The following is a 10,000-nucleotide window of genomic DNA, read 5'->3' on the forward strand; positions in this document are numbered from 1 at the left end:
GATGGCTTTGTCATTCACTGTCCAAAGGAAAAGGCAACCCTTTAGGCCGATGTGTTTGACATTCTTCATTCCTATTTTCCTGAGGCTAAAAAAACTAGTTTATGTTTTACATCGGAAACTGAAGCTCTGTTGATGGACCTTGATGCTTATAGAGGTGTAGACCCAAATGGTATTTTTCCTTTGTTTTTTTTTTATAAAGACTAGAGATTTTATAGCACCAAAGTTATCTATTATGTGCACAAGCTAGAAAGATGATGAACTATTAGCACTTGTTGGAGAATTAGTAATGTTACTCCACTATAAAAATGTGTTTGTGGTAGCTCAAGTCCAACTGATTACCGTTCATTTTCCATAACTCCCATATTATCTAAAGTTTTGGAACATCTTTTGGCCAAATGTCTTAATAGGATTGCTGAAGATGATCATCTGTTCCCTAATTTGCAATTTGGTTTTCATAAAGGCCTTGGAGCATGTGATGATCTTCTTACAATCTCCAATGCTGTACAGGAATCCCTTGATAGTGGGAAGGAAGTTTGTATAATTGGCCTTGATTTTAGTGCTGTGTTTGAGTGTGTTAATCATGATGCACTTATTTTCAAACTCAAACAGTTATGAGTGGGTGGGTTGTTTCTTAGCACCATTTTTGAATTTTTAAGTAATAAATCGTAAAGAGTTGTTGTTGATGGGCACCATAGTGAGTATAAAACTGTGATATCTGATGCTCCTCAGGGTAGTGTTCTTGGTCCATTACCTTTCATACTATATACATATGACATGGGGTTTGGTCTAGAAAACAAGCTTGTCGCATATGCAGATAATGCTACTCTCTTTGCATCAATTCCATCTCCTGGGGTTACTGAATCCCTTAATATAGATCTAGCTAGAATTAGGGCATGGTGCAAATAATGGGGTATGAAGTTGAATCCTAACAAAACTCAAAGTATGATTGTAAGTAGGTCAAGGACCATGGCTCCTCAATATCTGGATCTCAGCATTAACAAAATTTGATTAACTTTTTATGACTCTTTTAAAATTTTGGTGTGATTCTCGACAGCATATTTACTTTTGAGAAACATTAGGTTTGTGTCTTCTTCAATTGCACAAAAAATTGGCTTATTAAGAAAATCTTTCAGGATTTTAGTGGTCAATCTATTCTGAAAAAGTGTTTTAATTCTTTCAGTTTACCTTATTTCGAGTATTGTTCTCCTGTCTGGTCTTCAGCTGCTGATTCTCATCTTAGTTTGTTGGACAGAAACTTACGGTCTATTAAATTTCTTATTCTTGATCTGGATATTGATCTCTGGCACCGTCGCTCAATTAGTTCATTATGCATGTTGCATAATATTTTCTATAATTCTGACCGTCCTTTACATTCAGACCATCCTGTTTGTAACTCTAGGTATGCAGTCAATTCTAATAGTCAGGCCTTCTCTATCATGAGGCTCAATACTACACAGTACTCTAGAAGTTTTATTCCAGCTGTAACCAAGTTGTGGAATGATCTTCCTAATCGGGTAGTTGAGTCAGTAGAACTTCAAAAGTTCAAACTCGTAGCAATTTTTTTTATGTTGAACAGGCTTACATAGGTCCTTTTATAGTTTATATATGAAATATCTGTTTTAATTTTGGTCATGTTTTTAAAATGTTTTATTTTAATTTTTCATTACTTCTTATACCGTTTATTCATTTCCTTATTTCCTTTCCTCACAGCTATTTTTCCCTGTTGCAGCCCTTGGGCTTATAGATTCTTGCTTTTCCAACTAGGGATGAAGCTTAGCTAATAATAACAATAATAATAATAATAATAATAATAATAATAATAATAATAATAATAATAATAATAAAAATAATAATAATAATAATAATAATAATAATAATAATAATAATGATAATAATAATAATAATAATAATAATAATATATGAAATTTTCATCAACAATTAATTTTATCTAAAACATTTAGAATTTCTTCGAAACTTTAGAGAATTCGTGCCTGAAATATTCCCCTCGTTATTCCCCGTATTCTATCCGTATATTTTGAATTGATGTCACTTATGAAATTCTACCAGTGTTTGGGATATTCAGCAAATGCGACGCTAGAGTAATTTCACATCTGTGTATTTAGAAATTATAAGTACCTGTGGCGTTTCGTGAATATGTAATCACAAATGCAATCACACCTATATAATCATTCCTGTTTGCACAGTCTGTTCCTTGTTCTAAATAAACACTTAAAACCTTTAATTTCTCTTTAAGTAGGGAGTAGATAATGTTCAATAATGTTGTTTTCCAGTCAAGAGGGACATCTTGCATAGAATCATGTATAGCTTTCCGATAATTCTTGAATAGTTGTTGTTCTGTCCTTCTTGTAGTTTCCAGGTGTTTCTTCAGTGAGAGAACACTGAAATCGCTGAATTGATCTAATTTCTTAGTCGAGCTGGGAGTAACACCTTAGGGATCATATGTTCCTGTAAACAACGATGCAGAAATATTCGTTGGAGTCTAGTAAAGTAGGCTTTCACCAGGGAGTTTTGAAATCCTTTTAGGAGATAAGGTTTTAAGTGTTTATTTGGAAAATAAATTGAATACACTGATACAGCCAAGTGATTAGAAAAAGAATTTTTAAGATAATTGTGTTATAAATTTGTCCGATAAACCTGTATCAAGTGAATTAAAAAATGCTTTGGGGTATGGTTTATCGATCGCAGTAAATAAAAAACCTAATAATGTCGATAATGCTACTGCCTTTGTAAAATTGGAGAAAACTAGGAAAATTCCTCAATGTAACATTGACATTGCTAAAGGGCTTGTTTATTCTGCGATAGGATCTGCAAACACCTGCAATTTCCCTAAACGTTTTTTAACAATCTTAGAATCCTTGAAAAATAACTGTGAATTGCATATAACAAAAGCAGACAAAGCTAATGTATTAGTTATTATGAACATATCCACTCATTTAGAAAAGATGTACATGCTTTCATCAGATTTTTCCAGTTATATAAAATTAAGAGTTAATATTCGGTGATCAATCTATTTTGAAGAAGTGTTTTAAATCTTTTATTCTACCTTGTTTTGAGTATTGTTCTTCTGTCTGGTCTTCAGCTGCTGATTCTCATCTTAATTTGTTGGACAGAAACTTACGGTCTATTAAATTTCTTATTCTTGATCTAAATATTACTCTCTGGCACCGTCGTTCAATTAGTTCATTATGCATGTTGCATAAGATTTTTCATAACTCTGACCATCCTTTACATTCAGATCTCCCTGGACAATTCTATCCTGTTCGTAATACTAGGCAGGCAATTAATTCTAATAGCCAGGCCTTCTCAATCATAAGACTCAATACTACGCAGTACTCTAGAAGTTTTATTCCAGCTGTTACCAAGTTGTGGAATGGTCTTCCTAATCGGGTTGTTGAATCAGTAGAACTTCAAAAGTTCAAAGTTGGAGCAAATGCTTTTTTGTTGACCAAGCGGACATGAGTCTTTTAGTAGTTTATATACGACATATTTGTTTTTGACGTTGTTAATAGTTTATATATGACATGTCTCTTTTGACATTATTTTTTTAGAATGATTTATTGTTAATTTGTTCTCTTCAGTTATTTATTTCCTTATTTCCTTTACTCACTGGGCTATTTTTCCCTATTGGAGCCCCTGGGCTTATAGCATCTTGCTTTTCCAATTAGGGTTGTAGCTTGGATAGTAATAATAATAATAATGATAATAATAATCACCTAGACTATGTCATCAAAGATTTTAACAAAAACTTAAAATCTAAAACAATAAAAATCCTTAATTGATTGCTTTACCTCTAATGATCCGTCTTTGTCTTATATGGTTTAATTAAAACAGATAAAACAGGAAATCCAATCACACCAATTACTAGAATAACAGGTTATATTAACTATGAATTATCCAAATACTTAGTCAAATTACTTTCCCCTATCTCAGGATATATTCCAAATTCTCATATGAAAAATTCCCTTGATCTTTTCGAAAAATTACAAAAAGTTAAATTCATGTCCAGACATAGATTAGTAAGTTTTGATGTGACTTCGTTGTTTACCAATGTACCCGTTGATGACCTATTGTATATCCTGTCGAGTATTTTAGATAGTTATGATATACCTTTACTAACCCATACTATTATTGAATTAATTTGCCTGTGCATTAAAAAGTGTAAATTTATATTTAAAAGAGATTACTATGAACAACTTTTTGGTATGGCCATGGGTAATCCTTTATCCCTTCTTTTATCCAACATATATATGGAGTTTTTTTAATAAAGATTAATTCCTTCAGTGTGTTCTTCCCAAATTGTTTGATATCGATATGTTGATGATGTTCTAGGTATCTTAGAAGAAAATTTTAATCTTGACGGTTTTTTTTAATCATTAATTCATTAGTGCCATCTATAAAATTTACTATGGGAAAGGAAGAAAATAACCGTATCCCATTTTTAGACGTTTTAATAGTTAGACAAACAGATAAATTTAAGTTTTTCATATATAGAAAGCCTACTAATTTATTTTTCATATGTACATTAAATTTTCTACTCCGGTCACTAAAAATATTAAGCATTCTGTGTTTTCCTCCATGTACCTTAAGGCATTTAGAATTTGTAGCCCCAAGTACATTGAGCATGAGTTCACTAAAATTGACAAAAATGCTATAAATCTTTGCTATCACAATTATTTCCTAGAAAAATGTATGAATAAGGCTAAGAAAACATTTTATAGTGTCCAGTTAGAGAGAAAGGAAACACTTAATAATATGCTTTTTTTTTACCATTTCATGACTGTTTTTTTAGATGTTATACCTCTATTGAAAAAAAAAACTAGACATGAGGGTAGAATTTGAACATAATTGTACATTAAGAAACATGATTAGAAATAGTTCTGGAAATGATCATAATGTAATATATAGTATTCCTTGTTCAGAATGTAACTTATCCTATGTCAGCCAAACATCCAAAGGTATTTCAGTCAGATTAAAACAGCATAAGGTGGCCGTCTCTAGGGGTTCTCTTAATATCTTAATAATGCCTTAGCCTCCCACAGGTAAGGGTCAAGTCAGAGAATTGCTTGGTCAGTGCCGAGTAAAATAATCCATATAAGGCGTTGGGGACAATTCCCCGTCCGAATTTCTTAGCTGTACGTGTCTTGGAATTTTTCAGTCGTACCCATGAACTCCTGCGATGTAATTGGTAGGGACTGTGTTGAGTATTTAGTATGGGTTAACCCTGGACAGGTAGCGTGGTGTCATATCTGCACCGCGATTCTGCGCAAAACTCGTTTTTTGGTTCCTGCGCAACGACGCCTCGCATGATCTAGCATCTTTTCCAGGGTGAGTCAGTCGTTCACCAGCTTTAGTAGAAGCAACACGTGTATCATCTCTGCTCCGCCCTGTTCACCGGATATCACCCTCCAAAGTGGAAATTGGTGCATATCTGACACTACGTTAGCGTTAAGAGGGTAAGTGATGCCATCGCAAAGTTTTTGCATTTTACATTACTGCTTTATTACTTATTACTTTATCAATTACTATAAGTTATGAGTGTATTCGTGGATTATTTTAGTACCCATATCAATCGCCATATTGGATCATAGTGCAGTAAATATGTGATTTTGAGGTTAATTTCTAATTTTCGATTTTTTCCTATTTTCAGATTTTGCCATGGCTAAGAGAAACCTGTCGGAGGAAGAGGTTTTGGAGGTTCTCTTCTTGAGTAGTGATGAAGAAGAACCTTCTACATCGACATATGAAGCAGTCAGTGTACTTGACAACCTTCACGATGCCGTAACTTGGCAGGAAGAGGAGGAAGAGTCCCAACTTTTGGCTGCTAATCTGGAGGGAGAAGTAGCCGATGTGATGCAAGATTTGGCTACCTCGCATGCAGTTTCTTCGCGTTCCCTCGCTCATAGGCCTCCTTCACCGTCCTCTGTGTCCTCTGCAGCGTCTCCTGTACCTCCTTCAGCGTCTCCTATGTCCTCTGCAGCGTCTCCTGTGCCTGCGTCAGCGTCTCCTGTGTCCTCTGCAGCGTCTCCTGTGTCTCCTTCAGCGTCTCCTGTGCCTCCTTCAGCGTCTCCTTCAGAGTCTCCTGCTGATCCTGACCTCAGTGCCGTAGAGCTCAGGAGTAGGAAAAGGAGGAGAGGCCCTCTTCGCGCTGCTGAAGGTGTTGCATTGAAGAGATTGCCGGACAACTCCTACAAGGCTAAGGACAACGCAAAGTGGCACTCAGAGCCAAAGCCAACAATGCCCCCCATTATGAAGATCGACCAGTTCGACAATGCTGGCCTTACCATGAGCGTCATCAGGTGTAGTACTCCTGCCGAAGTTTTTGCCAAGTTTTTGCCGGATACTTTACTTGCTGAAGTAGTCGTCCACACCAACGACAAGATCATCATCCTCAGAAACAAGTGCAAGCGGCAGAACGACCCCACTTTCAAGGACCTGACCCTCATGGAGTTCTGTGCATTCCTTGGGATCCTCATCATGACAGGGGCACGGAAGGATAATCATTTAACATCGGGAGAGATGTTCTCCAAGTCTCAAGGATGTCCCTTCTACAGGAGTGTCATGAGTGAGCGCCGCTTCTGCTTTATTCAGAGAGCTCTACGATTTGACAGCATTGCCACGAGGGAGGAACGTGTGAAGACTGACAGATTTGCTGCTATAAGGAGTTTGTGGGACCAGGTCATTGCAAACTGCATTGCAAATTATGAACGAAGTGGGCATCTTACTGTGGATGAGCAGCTTCTCGACTTCAGGGGACGGTGTGCTTTCAGGATGTACATTCCGAATAAACCAGCAAAGTAAGTAAAAGATTTTAATTTTTTTTATATAGTTTTTATTGCATTTTCTTCAGTATAAATCTTATTCCATGTTTATAATTCCTACATATTCATTGATGACCAAAAATATTTTTTTTTTAATATTGGAATCGGCATTTACTTAAATATATATAAATTACTAACATTCATTCATTATTTATTATGTACAGTACATTCTATTTATGTTCAGTGTGAATTTTATTACATTTTTATAATGACTACATATTCATTGATGAATAAAAATAATTTTTTTTATTATTGTCATTCGTATTTATTCTATTATATATAAATTATTAACATTCATTATTTATTTATTATGTAGAGTATATTTTACATATATATGTATATTTTATTTTATTTCATTTTATTCTATTTTATTTAATTTTATTTTATTTTATTTTCATTGATTACCTGTGAGTGTTGATTGATGACTTACTGATTGCATTTTATTTCTTTTCTCTTAGGTATGGCATCAAGTTAGTTATGGCCTGTGATGCAGAGACATACTACATGTGCAATGCAATTCCCTACTTGGGCAAGGGGACTACCACTACAAGTACACCCTTGGGAGAGTACTTCACGATGGAGCTAACCCGCCCCTTCAGGAAGACTGGCCGTATTGTTACCACCGATAACTGGTTTACTTCCTTGCCCTTAGCCAGGAGTCTCCGTCAATTTGGGATGCATTTAGTTGGCACTATTCGTCCTAAACCTTACACGCCTTCTGTGATGCTGACAACACCCCTAGGTTTGGGAGAATGTGTGGCCTCGTATAACTACGAGGACAAGGTCACACTTTTGTGCCAATGTGTGAAGACCACGAAAAGGATCCAGATTCTTTCAACTGTCCATCACAATCCCACAGTTATTGAAAACAAAAAAAGCTATATGCATATGTTTTATAATGCAACGAAGGGAGGAGTCGACACCTTCGACCAAATATGTTCTGCCCTCACCTGCAGTAGGAAGACACGGAGGTGGCCTGTATGTATCTTCTATGGTGTACTAAATATTGTGCTGAACAATGCCTTCTACATCCACCAAAACTTGCCAGGCAACAAGTAATACAATAGGAGGCAATTTTATGTAGATTTGGCCATGGAACTCGCCCGTGACTGGGCACTTAGTCGACTTTTGCAAAAGAGGTACCTCCCAAGGGACGTGACTAACCTCATTTGCTCTGTTTAAGAGGTAAAAGAGCCCGAAGACGAAGCCACAGACGCTCAAAACGTAGTGAGAAGCGCCACAGATGCCCTCTCTGCCCTTCGACTTCCAATGCCAGGACCAAGCTTCTGTGTGCGAAGTGCCATAAGCCTGCATGTAACTCACATGTCAACTACGTCTGCGACCAGTACCATCGCACGTGGTAAGTTTCCCCAATTATTTTATGACGAGTTTATACTTACTAAATATAATATTTAACATTTTTGCCTTCATCTAGGGTCATTTAAGATTACTTTGTCAAAATTTCATGCATATCCATCATTTATTATTACTCTAAATTTGCCTTTCATTTCCGTAAATCTCGTGTGGTAGGGGTTACATTAAAACCAAGCCATTCTTTTCCAGTTTATAGTTACTAGATATATCTTTTTTTGCCATCATCTAGGATCATTTTAGATGACTTTTGGAAAATTTTATCCAAATCCAATAAGTAATACTACAATAGATATAGCCTTCCTTCCAAACCAAAAATTTTTGTGATTTTTTGTTTAAAAAAATTTACCACTTTTTCTTTTCTTTACAGATTTTGCTCCAATCCTCGATGTCTTTACATCAATCAACTAAGCAACTCTTATACTTTGAAGAGCATACTTTGTATTAATGAAGATCATTATTTTTAAGTGTTCAATGCCTGTTAATTGAACTAATGTATATTTGTATACTTATTTTCTTATTTTAGTTAGTAAAGTGTTATTTCTATATTCAGGATATTTTTCTTTTTCACCAATTGAAAGTAAAGTCTTTAAATTAGTAAACTAAAAAAAAAAAAAATAAAAGGCCATAATGGTAAGTAGGTATAAGCGCCCAAAGTGAACGTAACACATATGACACCACGCTACCTATAGCAGGAGAGTTTATCCACGCTACCTGTCCAGGGTACGTGTGGCGCACGGGTGCCGTATGGTTCACAAGTCTCGTGAGATGAATGCGTGGGAGAATTATGGCGTACGGTACATGCGGGAAGAGTACTAAGCATGTACTAAGGACCTGCGTGTAATGCAGGTGACGCACTTCCGGAGTACGAGTCTTAAGCGTCCCAAGGGGGGTATAAATAACACCGTGCTATGTCCGCGCTCCACACTCAAGGTTTGAAAATTCTACAGCGTGGATATCCATTATATATATATATATATATATATATATATATATATATATATATATATATATATGCATTTATATATATACATATATATATATATATATATATATATATATATATATATATATATATATATACATTTGTATATATATATATATATATATATATATATATATATATATATATATATATATATATACATTTGTATATATATATATATATATATATATATATATATATTTATATATATATATATATATATATATATATATATATATATATATATATATATATATATATATGTATATATATATATATATATATATATATATATATATATACATATATATATATATATATATATATATATATATATATATATATATATATATATGCATATATATACACATATATATATATATAATATATATATATATATATATATATATATATATATATATATATATATATATATATATTTATATATATATATATATATATATATATATACGTATATATATATACATATATATATATATATATATATATATATATATATATCTATATATATATATATATATATATATATATATATATATATATATATATATATAAATATATATATATGCACACACACACACACATATATATATATATATATATATATATATATATATATATATATTGATATATATATATATATATATATATATATATATATATATATATATATATATATATATATAATACATACTCTAATAATCTCGGACAACAAAGCTGATTATCGACTTTGTACAAAATTGGGGATCCGGAGAGATAGTAATTAAGAATACTGAGAGAGAGA

General features: G+C 33.5%; 1 pseudogene; it reads left to right on the plus strand.

Moving 5' to 3' along the window:
* Positions 1-10,000, plus strand: part of LOC137656222 (piggyBac transposable element-derived protein 4-like) — an 11,354-nt pseudogene that overhangs the window by 767 nt on the left and 587 nt on the right.

This window comes from Palaemon carinicauda, chromosome 17, assembly GCF_036898095.1.
Source record: "Palaemon carinicauda isolate YSFRI2023 chromosome 17, ASM3689809v2, whole genome shotgun sequence".
Lineage (NCBI taxonomy): Eukaryota > Metazoa > Arthropoda > Malacostraca > Decapoda > Palaemonidae > Palaemon > Palaemon carinicauda.